The sequence below is a fragment of the Ambystoma mexicanum genome, chromosome 6p, assembly GCF_040938575.1.
Source record: "Ambystoma mexicanum isolate Mex_15411 chromosome 6p, UKY_AmexF1_1, whole genome shotgun sequence".
NCBI classification, from domain to species: domain Eukaryota; kingdom Metazoa; phylum Chordata; class Amphibia; order Caudata; family Ambystomatidae; genus Ambystoma; species Ambystoma mexicanum.
The window spans coordinates 493,091,826-493,107,999 of NC_090935.1; positions in this window are offsets into that span (position 1 = coordinate 493,091,826).

The window sequence follows — 16,174 nt, forward strand, 5'->3', positions numbered from 1 at the left end:
GCTTTCGATCAGGCCCAGCACACCACAAGCTGGCTCTCTATGCAGACGATGTCCTCCTGACTATCACGAAACCCCGCTCCTCCCTCCCTCAAGCCCTGGCTGAGATAACGAGCTATGGCAGGGTCACAGGCTTCACAGTCAACTACCGGAAATCAGTCGCCATGGGAGTGGATTTGACCCGAGAAGACCGAGAAGCCCTAGTTCCACTGTGCCCAATACAATGGACGACCAAAGGAATTAGCTACTTGGGGTTCAGATCCCGGCCAACCCAAGAGAGACCTATCGGGCTAATTTTCCCCCATTATTTACAAACTTGGAGGCAGATTTGAGATGCTGGGCAGCACAAGAGATATCGCTGATGGGCCGTATTACAGCCTGTAAGATGAACTTACTACCGAGATTTCTGTATGCGTGCTCCACACTCCCGGTGCCGGCTCCGGCGCTGGCCCTTCAACGCCTACAGAAGAAAATGCTGCAGTTTATTTGGAGGGGGAAAAAGCCCAGGATGCCTAAATCCACGATGCTGGGCAATGCGAAACTGGGTGGCCTCGGGTTCCCTGACCTGCAGAAATACCAAATGGCGGCTCAACTGTCTTGTATCCAATCATGGCAAGTCCTCACCACCGCCCTAGATGGGTGGACCTCGAACAAGCGCAGTTACCCCTCCCGCTACGCTTTCTCCCACATGTCCCCCCTCTGGAACGGCGACAGTGGGGGAACCTTCTGGCATCCACCAAACACACCATTTCGGTGTGGGACAAGGCGTAGAAACAGAAGAGGATCCCGACGGGGTTCAGCCCCCTCTCCCCGGTGTTTATGAACCCGACCTTCTCTCCTGGTCTGTCTCCCCGGAATTTCAAGGCCTGGATTGCAGGAGGCCTAGAGACCCTGGGTCAACTTTTTGATGAGGGCCAACCCTGCACCTTTGAGCGATGCAAATAACTTTTTAGGATCCAGGAACAAGATAGATTCACATATACCCAGCTATGCCACTGGTGCACCCACCCACAGACTCGCCAGGTGGCTACTCGTCCCCCCACAGCCATCGAATTGACCCTTAATGAGCTCCCGCCCCGAGGAAGAATCTCCACTCTATACAAGCGCCTCCAAATGGATTTCCTAACCTCCAAGACCCGGTATATGGCCCTATGGGAGGCGGACCTGGGCCATCCGATTGAGGACCAACAGTGGGTTGACATCTGGTCCCGGGCTCACACCTCCTCATCATGCATCACAAATAGAGAATGTGCCTACAAGATCCTCCTCCGGTGGTACTACCCTCCCCTAAGACTTCACCACATGAACTCCACACTCAACCCTCAATGCGGGAGGCAATGCGGTCAAATAGGCTCCTTCTTCCACATGTGGTGGTCCTGCCCCAAGGCTCAAGCCTTTTGGAAACAATGCCTAGCGACGATAGCGGACATCACTCAGGTGCGACTGCCCTTGGACCCAGAACCTATCCTCCTTGGAGCACCGATCCCCGGGATCTACCTAAGGTCTGGTTCCAAGGCCAAACTATTATCGCAATGCCTACTTGCGGGCAGGAAAGTGATAGCCCGCACCTGGAAAACGACGGAAGGCCCTCTCATGCCTTTCTGGTGGATGAAAGTCTGGGACATCCTGATCGCCGAGAAGGTGACAGCTGCCGGGGCAGGCACTTTACATCGCTTTCGCAACATTTGGGGTCCGGTATTGGATTTTGACCAAAGGTTCCCGGCCCTGACTTTCAAGCCCCAACTGGCCAGGAGAACTATTCAGGATGGAGATCCCCTGCGGGACGTGAAGACGGAACTTGAGACCGAAGGGTGGGGTGGTAGGAGCGTCAAATGATATTACTGTATGCTCCATGTCGCAAGTGATTAAGCTTTGTATTGCCATAACCTGCCTGTTTAAAATAAACACGTTTAAAAAAAAAAATAGTGGTGACTACATATACATTATATAGGGGTTCAATTTCTTATTGGGTAACGCTTATCTGATGGCTCCTCCTGAGACTACCTCTAAATTGATAAAAGCAAAAAACATCATCTCTACAATATGTATGCGGCATATAACATAACAGGTGTATTTGTAAAGCGTACGTTCATCCCTGTTAAGGATTCTCATGGTGCGACACAGACCAGACCAGGACTCTTGATACTGGCCTAGGCTTCAGCGCACGATTAAAACACTTTTACTTGATTTACTAAGGATTCAGATTGAGATGGCACTCAACCCGTCTTACACCCCCTGTTACAGATACCCCGGGCCACAGTGGACCATGAACCAGGCCGGTGGATGGTAACATAATATTTATCTATTTTGAAATTCAAACAAAATCATGCAAAATAAATATTGGGCAGCAATCACCAGTGGGGTGATAATTACAAGGTAGATTGATGGAATGCACTTACTTAGACTTTTTCATGTAAGATAAACACTACACACTTGAAAGAAAGCAAATTTCACTTTTGAATGGATTTTAAATGGTAACACAGTTAATGATTTCCCCTGCAACACTCCCTCAAGCCCCTCTTAATCAAACTTTGGATGGATGGGGAGGTGTAGCAAGGGGTCAGGTACCCTACACAGTAATCGGAATTATAATCATACCTACCCCCACTGAATAGGAGGCAGAAAACCGGATTTAGCTCCCCCGAAAACTGAGCAAAACGGCCTACGAAATTACTAAATGTGTATTTCCAGACGCGGTTGAATGAAAAGAGCATGAATTGGGTATAACAGTATCAGGACACTAGCACAATAAATGTCCTAAGCAGTTCTGAAATCGACTTGAAAATGAAAAACACAGTGCAGCCAAATCACACACTGAAAACTTGTATTTTCTTATTTTTACAGGTTCAAATGTCAAAACGGTTTGAAAAACGGGTTGAATAGGGAGAGTAGGAATGCGGTTTTTATGCTAAAGAATAGACTCACATCACAGGCATGATAGGCAAGTGAAAGGGTAACTCTAGATGAATGCCAAGATGAGATTCTTAGTAGGAAAGGAAATTCAGTTTGAAAATAAAAGCAGTGGGCAAGGAAAATCGGTTTACAAAGATTGACAAGTTTTAGTTAAACTAGAATTTAGTGACTATATTGTTAAAGAAAGACACGGTACACCCGAAGGTTAATTTGCAAGGTTAACCTTCACGCCGCATTCAGATCTAAATGGGAATTAATTAAATTATTCCAAATATGACTAAGGATTTAAGAAAAGAACGGTAAGGAAGGGAAACATTGCAGAATGCACAGAGGATTCAGATAAATTAAACAGTTACTAGTGTACTTTCAGGATTACTTATGGGGTGGAATAAAGGTAAGGTATCAAAATGGGGTACGCTAGGTTTTGCTATGGGATGGGGTGATACTCACAATCAACACTTGAGTTTGGGATTTGGGACAGCTAACTGGGTTTCTGGACTCAAAGGATCTGGTAATGGCACATCGGCAAGCTCTCCTAGAGGGGGACAGCTGGTAACCGGGGTCGGGTCTCAATGGATATCAAGGTGCATCAACTGGATAAAACAGGTGACAGGGAAGGCAGACAGCACTGGATAATCCCAATGAGTGTTCCGCCACCTTTCCCCATTCTCCCTGAATTAGTGGGATTTTGTTATGGGGTTTAGTTCTGAAGGGTGGTTCTGCCTGGATAGGAGGGCCTGGATGAACTATCCCTGTCCTGGCAGTGGAGGCTGGAATCTTGCAGGGTGAATCTGGAATGTCTGGATCTTGGGATGCACAGGAGCTGGAAAATTCAGAAGAGTGTGTCCTTTGTCTCTCCCAGTCTCCCCCTTTTATAAGGTGGACGACATCACAGGATTTACCATGGGGGTAGGCCTTTGGTTTGACATGCATCTAAAAACTGGATTGGTCAGGGTTTACTGTTATCGCCTTCCTGTCAACCGGTTGGGTTCCAATGACATGACATCAGTTTGAATGGTGTCTGCTTAAATTGCCCATGCCCTCCCACCGTCATTTCTGCCAAAAATCAGTTATGACATAAATTGCAAATGTTTACAGTTGTGGCATCTTTGAAAATCACACAGGCAAATGACACATTTCATACAGAGCATGGCATTCCGACTCCCAAGCCTATACTTTGTCATTTCGCCCTTCTACTAATCTTTCACACTTTTCATTGGGAAATATTTCACCCTGTGCAATCGTTTTTTTGTCTTAGTTGCGTATTTATAACACGCTTAAACTCCCAGAGGTTTCTAAGCGCGGGCCTGGGGATTGAACCTGTGTTGCTTCATTTCGTCTTGCTTCCAAGGGACACACGTTGCCGCTGAGCTATCCTCCTGGGACAATGGGAGAATGGTGCTGGTGCATCTGGCATGGTCTGCTTGCGAGTGCCGGTCCGCCCGCCAGGTCAGACCTGGAGGGCAAAAAGGCACCTGTGAGCAGAACTCGTAGTTTACCGGTACGGTCACAACGGTACCAGCAAGCTTATGTCATGATGCCTACCCCCAAGGAGCCAGACCGGGCCCAGCAACCCCAGAGGCAGACATCATGTTCCCGAGGGAAGTCCCAGCGGCCCCAGGTAGGGGCCCTTTGGACTCAGCCCTGGCGCCTTTGGCGCCAGGCTCATGTTGGACAACAGTCCTGGCGCCATAGGCGCCAGGCTCATAAAGGATGACTTTGTGTGAAGAAGTGCTTTGTGTGAACTTACCTGATGCAGACCGTGCTGCAACATCCAGGCCACCTAGAGGCCTAAATGGGACTATTTTACCTATGGGACTACTTTACCACACGGGTGTGGCCGGAGGAAGAATACATACCTTAGAGGAAGAATACATACCTGGAACTACTTTGAAGGCTATTTAAGCCACGCCCAAGCATCAACTCACACTTCGCGTTGTTCTGCACCTAGCAGCTGGACGCTCACCGTGTCTGCTCCTGGACTCCAGCCACGCCCGAAAGCATCCTGGAACACCTGTAAAGGGAAAAGAGAGGAGAACAGGAGAAAGAAGAGACATTACCTGCTTAATCCGCATTCCAGAGTCATCTCGCCGACGATCCTAAAGGGAAGACATTCATTTTTAAAAGCACATCGCATTGCTCGCTGCAGCGCAGCATTCCACTCACCTTTACTAGGCGCCTTCTTGCCCATCAGCAATCATCTGGATCTTGCGCGCATTTCAGCGCCTAAAGGAGAAAAAGACAAGAACAAAGGTGAGCTAGGGAAGAGAATAAGAAAGGCTTCATTTCCATCATAAGACTTACCTGTTGGGTCAATCCCTCTTCACTTCGGGTCGGCGCCGTTTCTTCGGCATTTCCACACCCCGGCCCCTAAGGGGAAAAAGACATTAGTATTAGTGAGCGAATGCAAGGACATTAGCGGAACGCTCATCAAAGACTTACCTGATATCTATTGGGACATCTCTTCTCACTTCGGGTCGGCGCCGTAACTTCGGCATTTCCGAACCCCGGCCCCTAAGGGGAAAAAGACACAAGCATTAGTGCATTAATGCAAGAACACTAGAGGAACCACTCATCAAAAACTCACCAGAGTTTTCCCTCGACGGTTCCATTTCCTAACTCGGAATCTTCATTCAGCACCTGAAATAGAGAAAACGGACAATGGTTATTTAAAGCTTGAACTTGCAACAGAATTCTTACGGTACCTTACCGGAAAAGTCAAGCGAACTTGAACTCTCACCAATCCGTGATCCAGTGAAGTAACCGGATAACAACGCGCCTCTGCATCAGAAGCAGGATGGAGAGCTCGTCCTTTCAGACCCTAAGGTGAGACTTCACAGGGAATCGCAGAAGGGTTTCGTGGAGGGTGAGAAGGGAAGTGGGAGGCCTACGCATTATCCCGCAGATTGTTAATACTCCCTTTTCACACACAGAAGGATATTTCTACGAGCCAGACAAGCCAGATTTGGGGGTCCGGTCCATTCCATCTTCCGAGTCCTGAGCATCACCCTAGAAGAGGCCACAGCAATCCAAACCAGGTCAGTGCCTCCGTGGGAGTCAGGTGAGCGTTACAGAACGCAAAGCCTACCTACAATTTCCCACCCGGGCGCTATGGATACTTCCGAGACAGACCAGCTGGCCCAACTTTTGGGGGAATTACGGGCAGAAGTACATTTCGCCCGCCAGGAGACTAACGCTCTCAGGAGAGAACTGATCCTATCCAAGGAACGAACTGATGACCTGGCCAAACAGCTGTTGCAAGGTCAGGCAGGACAAACTCCTTTACCTGGTTCCGGGGGTAATCCCCCTCCTGTGGTTTCGAATAACCCGGTACAAATCAACCTACCTGGAAATATGCTACTGGCCCCGCCTGAACGTTTTGCTGGGGACCCCAAGAAATATGCCGTTTTCATGAACCAATGTCGCTTACACTTTCTATGCAGACCTGGGGCCTTCCCTAATGACCAAACCAAGGTAGCTTTTGTATTATCTTATCTCAGCGGCTGTGCTGCCCATTGGTCAGTTCCTTTGGTAAGTCAAGATGACCCAATTCTCCAGGATTTTCAAGGCTTCCAGGCAAGCATGGAAAGATTATTCGCTCGACACTCCCAGGGACAGGCCCTGGACAACGAACTGCTATCCTTACGACAAGGTCACCAGGATCTCTTATCCTACATCGCCACCTTTAATAGGTTGATTGTGGAAACAGGGTGGCCAGAAAATAAAAGGATCACATTATTTCATCGAGGCCTGCGCGGAGAGCTTAAAGACGTTCTAGCTCAAATTGTAAATCCGCCCCAAGTCTGCGCGGAATACATAGACTTAGTGGTCCAACTTGATCACAGACTTCAGAATAGAAAAACAGATCGGTCTAAGTTTGAAACCCGAGTGTTGATCAAAACTCACGCTAATCCCAAGGGTACCGACGTTTCAGAACCTATGCAAATCGGTGGAGTTAAAGGACCGTTAACTCAGAAGGAACGAGAAAGAAGGCGGCAGAAGCAATTATGTCTTTATTGCCTGCTTCTGGCCACTTTTTACGAGATTGTCCGGTAAAACCACCCAAGAAGGTGGTTGGAGCCACTGACAACAATCTAACGGAACCTGATTCGGGAAATGACCAAGCCCGACAAGCGTAGAGGTCCGCTTGGCGAGCTTGAAAACAAACGCTTTGACCTTGCATTTCATCATGCCAATGGTCCTCGTGGATCCGAGACAGCCTCGCCGGTTGCATGCTATAAAGGCATACATCGACAGTGGAGCTATCGGAAACTATGTTGATCGTGAATTGGCCTCCAGGATTAATCTCCCTCTCCGTCCGAAAACCAACAAGGATGTCATTACCACAGTTGATGGAACCGAAATTGCCTCAGGGCCGGTAACACATTCTACTACAAAAAGGACACTAGTGGGTCAGGATGGACATAGGGAAGCTATTGTGTTTGACGTAATCAAGGCCCCACAGTTTCAAGTAATTCTAGGAATTCCTTGGTTAGAAACACATAATCCTCGAATTGACTGGCGAGCAAAGAGAATAACCTTTCCTGATTGTACACAAACTTGCTATCCAAGAAATCCAAACATGGGCCTGGCCACAGTAACCTCGGGAACAATACAACTACCGCCTGAGTACCAAGAATTCCAAGACGTTTTCCAAAAAGAATAGGCCAACACGTTACCTCCCCACCGGTCGTACGATTGTCAAATCGATCTGGTACCCAATGCTCAACCGCCTTGTAGTAGGATATATGCCCTTACTGAACCGGAGAATCTTCATTTGCGACAGTATTTAGATCAGTACCTTGCCAATGGTTTTATTCGCCCGTCAAAGTCTCCTGCTTCCTCAGCGCTGTTCTTCGTGCCGAAAAAAGAAGGCGACCTTAGAACTTGTATTGACTACCGCGCCCTAAATCAAATAACGATTAAAAATCGTTATCCTCTGCCCCTGATCCCTGAACTTCTCGACCAGGTAAAAGATGCTTGTATATACACCAAGTTAGATCTCCGGGGAGCTTATCACCTGGTGCGTGTAAATGAAGGCGATGAATGGAAGACTGCTTTCCGCACCAAATATGGACTCTTCGAATACCAGGTGATGCCTTTCGGATTGTGCAACGCACCTGCTGCCTTTCAATAATTTATGAATGATGTTCTTCGGGGACTTATCGATGTTTGTGTCATCGTATATATCGACGTCATTCTGGTGTACTCCTCTTAGGAATCCGATCACAGAAAACATGTCAAGGCAGTTCTTGAGAAATTGCGCCAGCACAAACTGTTTGCAAAACTCAAAAAATGTGTTTTTCATGCCACAGAAGTCGAGTTTCTTGGATTCATCCTGACACCAAAGGGAGTCCGAATGGACTCACGAAAAGTGGACGCCATCCTCAAATGGCCATCTCCTAGCTCTGTGAAGGGTGTTCAGAGCATGCTTGGTTTTGCCAATTTCTATCGAAGATTTATCCCGGAATTTTCTCGGGTGGTTCAACCCATCACTGTACTCTTACGGAAAAATAAATGCTTCGAATGGACTAATGAGGCAGAACAGGCCTTTCAAAAACTAAAAACGAAATTCACCTCCGCACCTGTACTGAAACATCCGCGCCCAGATCTCCCTTACATTGTTGAAACCGACGCATCCAGCTTAGCCATCGGAGCTGTCCTGTCTCAAAGGGATCCTGTAACTAACCAACTGCACCCTGTAGCCTTTTGGTCCAGAAAATTCTCGGCTCCTGAAGTTAATTATGCAATCACCGACAAGGAGTTATTAGCTATTAAGTCCGCCTTCAAGGCTTGGCGTCATTACCTTCTCGGCGCAAGACACACTATCACAGTGATTACAGATCACAGAAATTTGCAATATTTAAAAACGGCCAAAGCTCAATCATCACGTCAACTCCGATGGGCTTTATTCTTTGCGGAGTTTGATTTTGTAATCACATACCGCCCTGGCTGCAAGAATGGCAAAGCGGACGCTTTATCCCGGATTGGGATGGGAGAAACAAATTCAAGCTTAGAACCAGTACCGATTATACCTGAACAGAGAATTTTGGGGTTGACCTCTTTACAAACTATTGAGGACATTCAAACTAGAGTTAAACAACTTTTAGACCCTACAGCCTTGCAAGAATGGAGTCAAAAGGGTTCACACTTTTCCATCAATAATGATCTACCCTACTTCCAGGGGCGATTATTTCTGCCTCATAAGGAATTGCAAGAACTCGTTATTGCCCATTATCATGATACATTAATGGAAGGACATCCTGGTATTGCTAAAACTGAAGAAAAGATCAAAAGGCAATTCTGGTGGCCCTCCTGGCGAAAGGATATAAAATCCTTTGTGATGTCCTGCGGAGCTTGTGCCCAAAACAAAGGTCAAAAGAAAAGACCAGCTGGCCTTTTACAACCCTTGGACATCCCACCGGCACCTTGGCACACCTTGTCGCTGGACTTTATTACAGACCTGCCTCCTTGCTATGGATACAACACTATCCTGGTGATTGTGGACCTCTTCTCCAAAATGGCACATTTTATCCCATTAAAGGGGTTACCTTCAGCCTCTATCCTGGCCAAGGAATTTCTTGAGAATGTCGTTCGTTTTCATGGTTTTTCAAGCCAATTTATTTCCCATTTTTGGAGAGAGTGTTGTCAACTGGCACAAATCGATGTACGACTATCCACTAGTCACCACCCCCAGACCGATGGTCAAACCGAGAGAACAAACCAGACCCTTGAACAGTATCTTCGGTGTATGTTGCACCAATCTGAATGTAATTGGAAAGACATTCTTTGGATCGCAGAATATGCATATAACAATTCTGTACATTCTGGAACGGGACAAACCCCTTTTTATACGTTATATGGCCATCAGCCCCGAACCTCTGACCTTGACTCCCCTCAAAGTCTTGAAATACCCGCTGTAGATCATTTGCATTCCACGATAACTCGAGCCTTCAAAGAAGCAACGACTCATTTACAGCAAGCCAAGAAAAAGTACAAAGAAAATTCTGATTTACATCGAAGTGAAGCACCTCCGTACCAAATAGGGGACCAAGTGTGGCTAGCGACTAGACATTTACCACTCAAAGGACCGCGAACTTTCAATCCAAGATATGTAGGGCCCTACCCAATCAAAGCTATAATCAACCCGGTGGCCTTCAAACTCGATCTACCAGCTAACATGGGAATCCATCCCGTTTTTCACATATCACTGTTGAAACCAGTACAACCTGGAACCAGACTAATTAAACCACCAGAACCAATTCAAGTAGATGGGGAGTTGGAATTCGAAGTTAAAGACATATTATATTCCAAGGTGTCAAAGTCAAAACTCTTCTATTTAATTGATTGGAAAGGATATGGGCCTCAGGAAAGGTCTTGGGAACCAAGCGACCAGGTACATGCGCCTCGGTTAATACAGAAATTCCACCGGAAATTCCCAAACAAACCGAAACCTCCGGAGAGAACAACCTTGGGAGGGGCCTTGGGAGGGGGTACTGCCATGATGCCTACCCCCATGGAGCCAGACCGGGCCCAGCAACCCCAGAGGCAGACATCAGGTTCACGAGGGAAGTCCCAGCGGCCCCAGGTAGGGGCCCTTTGGACTCAGTCCTGGCGCCTTTGGCGCCAGGCTCATGTTGGACAACAGTCCTGGCGCCATAAGCGCCAGGCTCATAAAGGATGACTTTGTGTGAAGAAGTGCTTTGTGTGAATTTACCTGATGCAGACCGTGCTGCAACATCCAGGCCACCTAGAGGCCTGAATGGGACTATTTTACCTATGGGACTACTTTACCACACGGGTGTGGGCGGAGGAAGAATACATACCTTAGAGGAAGAATACATACCTGGAACTACTTTGAAGGCTATTTAAGCCACGCCCAAGCAGCAACTCACGCTTCGCGTTGTTCTGCACCTAGCAGCTGGACGCTCACCGTGTCTGCTCCTGGACTCCAGCCACGCCCGACAGCATCCTGGAACACCTGTAAAGGGAAAAGTGAGGAGAACAGGAGAAAGAAGAGACATTACCTGCTTAATCCGCATTCCAGAGTCATCTGGCCGACGATCCTAAAGGGAAGACATTCATTTTTAAAAGCACATCGCATTGCTCGCTGCAGCGCAGCATTCCACTCACCTTTACTAGGCGCCTTCTTGCCCATCAGCGATCATCTGGATCTTACGCCGCATTTCAGCGCCTAAAGGAGAAAAAGACAAGAACAAAGGTGAGCTAGGGAAGAGAATAAGAAAGGCTTAATTTCCATCATAAGACTTACCTGTTGGGTCAATCCCTCTTCACTTCGGGTCGGCGCCGTTTCTTCGGCATTTCCGAACCCCGGCCCCTAAGGGGAAAAAGACATAAGCATTAGTGCATTAATGCAAGAACACTAGAGGAACCACTCATCAAAAACTCACCAGAGTTTTCCCTCGACGGTTCCATTTCCTAACTCGGAATCTTCATTCAGCACCTGAAATAGAGAAAACGGACAATGGTTATTTAAAGCTTGAACTTGCAACAGAATTCTTACGGTACCTTACCGGAAAAGTCAAGCGAACTTGAACTCTCACCAATCCGAGATCCAGTGAAGTAACTGGATAACAACGCGCCCCTGCATCAGAAGCAGGATGGAGAGCTCATCCTTTCAGACCCTAAAGTGAGACTTCACGGGGAATCGCAGAAGGGTTTCGTGGAGGGTGAGAAGGGAAGTGGGAGGCCTACGCATTATCCCGCAGATTGTTAATACTCCCTTTTCACACACAGAAGGATATTTCTACGAGCCAGACAAGCCAGATTTGGGGGTCCGGTCCATTCCATCTTCCGAGTCCTGAGCATCACCCTAGAAGAGGCCACAGCAACCCAAACCAGGCCAGCGCCTCCGTGGGAGTAAGGTGAGCGTTACAGCTTACCGGTACCGTTGTTACTGTACCGGCAAACTTGGAATGAGGCCCAGTGTTCTTCGATTAGGGGTCGCGTGTGATAGGGCCGTGTTTGGAATTAATTCACCGTGCATTTATTGGGATTTTAACTAATAGTAATATGAGTATTATGGTTTCTTTCACCAGTGGGGACAGTCTTGAGTTGTTCTTCATGGAGTCTTTTGGCTCATAGTTGTCCAGCACCTGGTTTAAAAAGGCTGGTTGTACTCTTAATTAATCTGAGGATATATGGTTTGCGTCTTGGGAATCATTATATCGTACTTTCTGCCGTTCTTATCCCCCCTTATCCATGGCAACCTTTGATTGGTTTGCTAGCTACCTTCTGAGCTCTGCACGCATCTGTATTTCGTTATTTCAGCATTTTGTGTTCTCGTGAAGCCTTGAGTCCTTTTGTTTACTCAGAAGCGTGAAGCTGCTTCCCTTTTGGGAAAGATGACTGCCCATTACTGTTGCATTTCTATGTTAGTGAGCTATATTCGCATGTCGTTCATATTGTATTCAGTTTATACATTGCTTATGTTAGTATTCTTCATGTCTTATCGGTGCCATGTTAATATTCTTCATGTATAAATGCATGTGTTACCTAGTGTTTGCGTTCTTCATGTTGAGTGCACATTGCACTTGTATTGGGCACAGTTGTCTTAGTGAGTAGCGTTTCTCACCTGTGCAGCATTGAGCTGGGGAGGGGCAGCAGCTATGGATGCCAAATTCATCTGCCTCTCAACAGAAAATTCATAAAGCTGAACAAGAACATGTGACAAGAAACATTGGTTCACAACAACATCCCAATTTATAATCACAATAGATAAAACTCAAGACACATATTAAGATCAGTTACTACCACAAAATCATGAGACCATCAAAGAATCAAAGATTCTGAAGGATTGTTCTGCCAAATACAATCAGCTGCCTTTAAAAAATGTTCAAGACACCAGCAACCTAAGTGGCAATGTGCACATTTCAGAGTTTTTTTTAACAAAGGTATGAAATAACGATTCCTTGGAACAGCACAATGCTTACAGAAAAATAAAAAATGCATATTAGCAAAATATAATTGCAATGGCATGTAATATCTGAATATGTGTCCCATACACTACAATGAGTGGCTAGGGATAATTATGGCAAGTGTGTTACTATTTGTGAGCTTAAGGGTCAGTAATAATATTAAAAAGATACTAAAAATATATTCTGCATGTCTAAAGACATAAAGAGAATGATAGAAGACTTACTAAGAGCTATTAACATAAACGTGGCATCTTGATATTGGTAAATACCCTGTACAATTGTATGCGTAGCAACACAGGGACCTATGATCATTATAAAAAGCCTGATATGTGCAGCAATTTAAAATGACCCTTAACACAGGCAAGCCATTTAGAAGAGATGTCAATTTACCAAAATGGCTCTGGTTGTGTAATTGACATCACCTACCCCATGCCATCACTGGAAAAGGCCTCACCTGACCGTTGATCCTGACTACATCGCAGGAAGTGATGCCATATGAATTTTTGCCTCCGTGAGATAACAGGTAGTGACACTGAAAGAGTTGAAAACCTACAATAAGTGTATGATTAATAAACAAACACATCAGCCCCTGAGGAGCAGCACAATGGTCTGCCGTGGAGCTGCAGCAAGATGCTGGATGGACACCTCCTGCAGGACTGGCTAGCTCTGGCCCTCATGGCCTTGGCCTGGATAGGACCCACGGCTGCTTACTTCAGAGTTTTCACATCAGACCACAGCACGTTGCTGGTGGCTTTGTGCTTTGTGCCACTCCCCCCGCCATCGGAAGACTGCCATGGCACATCTCTTCATCCGGAGCGAAGATAAACCCTGGGGGCTTTTTAAAAACATAGCGTGATCGAGTGTGGGATTCCTGCATTCTTTTAGTTTTAATCTCTGCACTTGCAACAATCAGCTGGTTTCAGTGGTAGCCCTGATTTCTGCATCATAATTACTCTGCCTGCTTGTGATGCCTGGAGGCAGCACACTTCTGCTTTGAAAATTTGTGTTGGGTTTGGCCATTCCATGATAGCTGCCTGTACTGAGTGCACCGGTGTGTTTGGGGCTCTGTTTTGCTGCGGCCCTGATTTGCTGGAGCTGTGTTCAATTGGCCTATTGGAGACCTGGCAGGCTTTGCTGGCCCTCCTCTCAAGGGCCCCTGCTAAGGGTCCTGTCTGCTCTCTGTCTGCTGTCCGGACGCTCCCAGGTGAAACCCTGTACCTAGCTGTCCCCCCTGTACCTACCTATTACTGCATCTTTGTGTCGCAGCCGCCCTGCAACATGGGGTTAGGTCCTTGAATGTGCCCATATGATTTGACTTTACTGCATCTTTGTGTCGCAGCCGCCCTGCAACATGGGGTTAGGCTCCATGAATGTGCCCATATGATTTGACTTTACTGCATCTTTGTGTCGCAGCCGCCCTGCAACATGGGGTTAGGCTCCTTGAATGTGCCCATATGATTTGACTTTAACACATCTTTGTGTCGCAGCTGCCGTGCAACATGGGGTTAGGCTCCACTTATGTGCCCACCTGGACCCTACTGCATATATGTGTCGCAGCCGTCCTGCAACATTGAGTTAAGCTCCACAAACATGCCCACTTGAACCCTTTTGCACTTTTGCGATTTAATTACAATCTGTTTGCTCATACCTATAATACCTGTAACCCTGCAACCTCTCTAACTTTACTACTCTCTGCATTGTAATTACTCACTGCTCATTCTGATTTGTAACCATAAGCACTGTAACCAATTCCTGAAGCATAAGAGCCTAGATACCACTGGGTTTTGCGCGCTATATAAGTAAGTAAATAAATAAGAAGTACAAAAGCGGACAAAAGGCTATTTTAGTTTTCAAACATATATTAACTATGGTGCTGTCCAATATATAATGGGTTAGTTGATTATATGCGGTGGCTGAGTAGTACCACCATAGGTCAGGAGCACTGTTTATGCCAGTACTGCCTCATACGGTTTGTCTCTGGTATACCATATCTATGAGCGCCTCACATGCCGGATGTAGTCAAAATATGCTCAATAATACCTCACATGACAAGCACTCCTACAGAAATGCTAAGTGCAACCTCATATACCCTATCGTGCTCTTCAATATCTGGAGATGCCTGAAACGCCTGTATTGTCATTGTATTGCAGCTCCTGGCTCCCAAGCCCAAGTGCTGCCACTTATGCCAGGTAAAGCCTGAAGTGCTAGATACATGATGCATCTTGTTTACTATTTATAGTGCAAAGTTAATTGAATCACTTTTGGTAATCTCAATTTTAGAAGTTATGCAAATTTAGGTCTTGGTTGGGAAGGTGGATTTTGCCAAAGGATCACATGTTGGTCAATTGGAGAAGCTGAGACTTGTGCCAGTTTACCCAGTAGACAACCCTTCCAACTATGCCAATTTTAATTTTACACCAACAAACTAACATCTTTTGCATTGTGTGCTTTCATGAGTAGCCACCGTGTTTTGGGTTTAATAAAGAACATTTGTGAATCACCAAATCTCATCCTCAATATATTAATAAACCTGTCTCACTACCTTATGGATAAAAGGAATTATTTATTTGAGAAGGGATCCAGGAACATCAGAATAACTAGTGGTAATCAATTAATTGATCCATTTCTATACACCAGATAACAAAAACAATGTTCTAAATGTACACAAGTACGCAGCAGTAACGACTTGGCATAGTGTACTATGAAGTGTCACACATGAAACATCACATTCAAGAAAACTACAAACAGAGGACTGGCTCACACACATATATAACATGAAGAACTTAGGTATAGGACTACAGCTATAAAACCATAATTATTCTGGAGATGTCATGGGAAACGCTAATGTGTCACACGCTTAGCTTCCTTGGGCAAATGGACAAAGGCCCTTCTAGCGTCCCTGATACAGAGACAATGGATTGCATGGTCTGTGCCATTTTGAGTGAGTTGAAGAGATTGAATGTTGGTTTGCAAAGTGCCGGCTAGCAGACCGTTGCAGTAGTCTAGCATGTTGTTCACTATGGCAGAGACCAGTAAGGATCTACTTCGGGTCGAGATGTAGTGGTGTATATGATTAAGGCGCTTGGTAAATATCCGCGACCTGAGGTCTCATGGTGAGTTCTGCTTCTAAATACATGACAAGTGTCTTGACACTTTTTGCTGCTGTGATTCTGCTGCCTCAATGATAAAGCTTCCATAGTCTAGATTGAGTTTCTTCAACCGTGGCCCTGAGGTCCTGATAAGAGCAGAGACTGAGCAGGGGCACGGTGTAGATTTTAAACAAAGTAGGGGGCGATACAGGAGCCCTGTAGCATTCAAGCATGTAT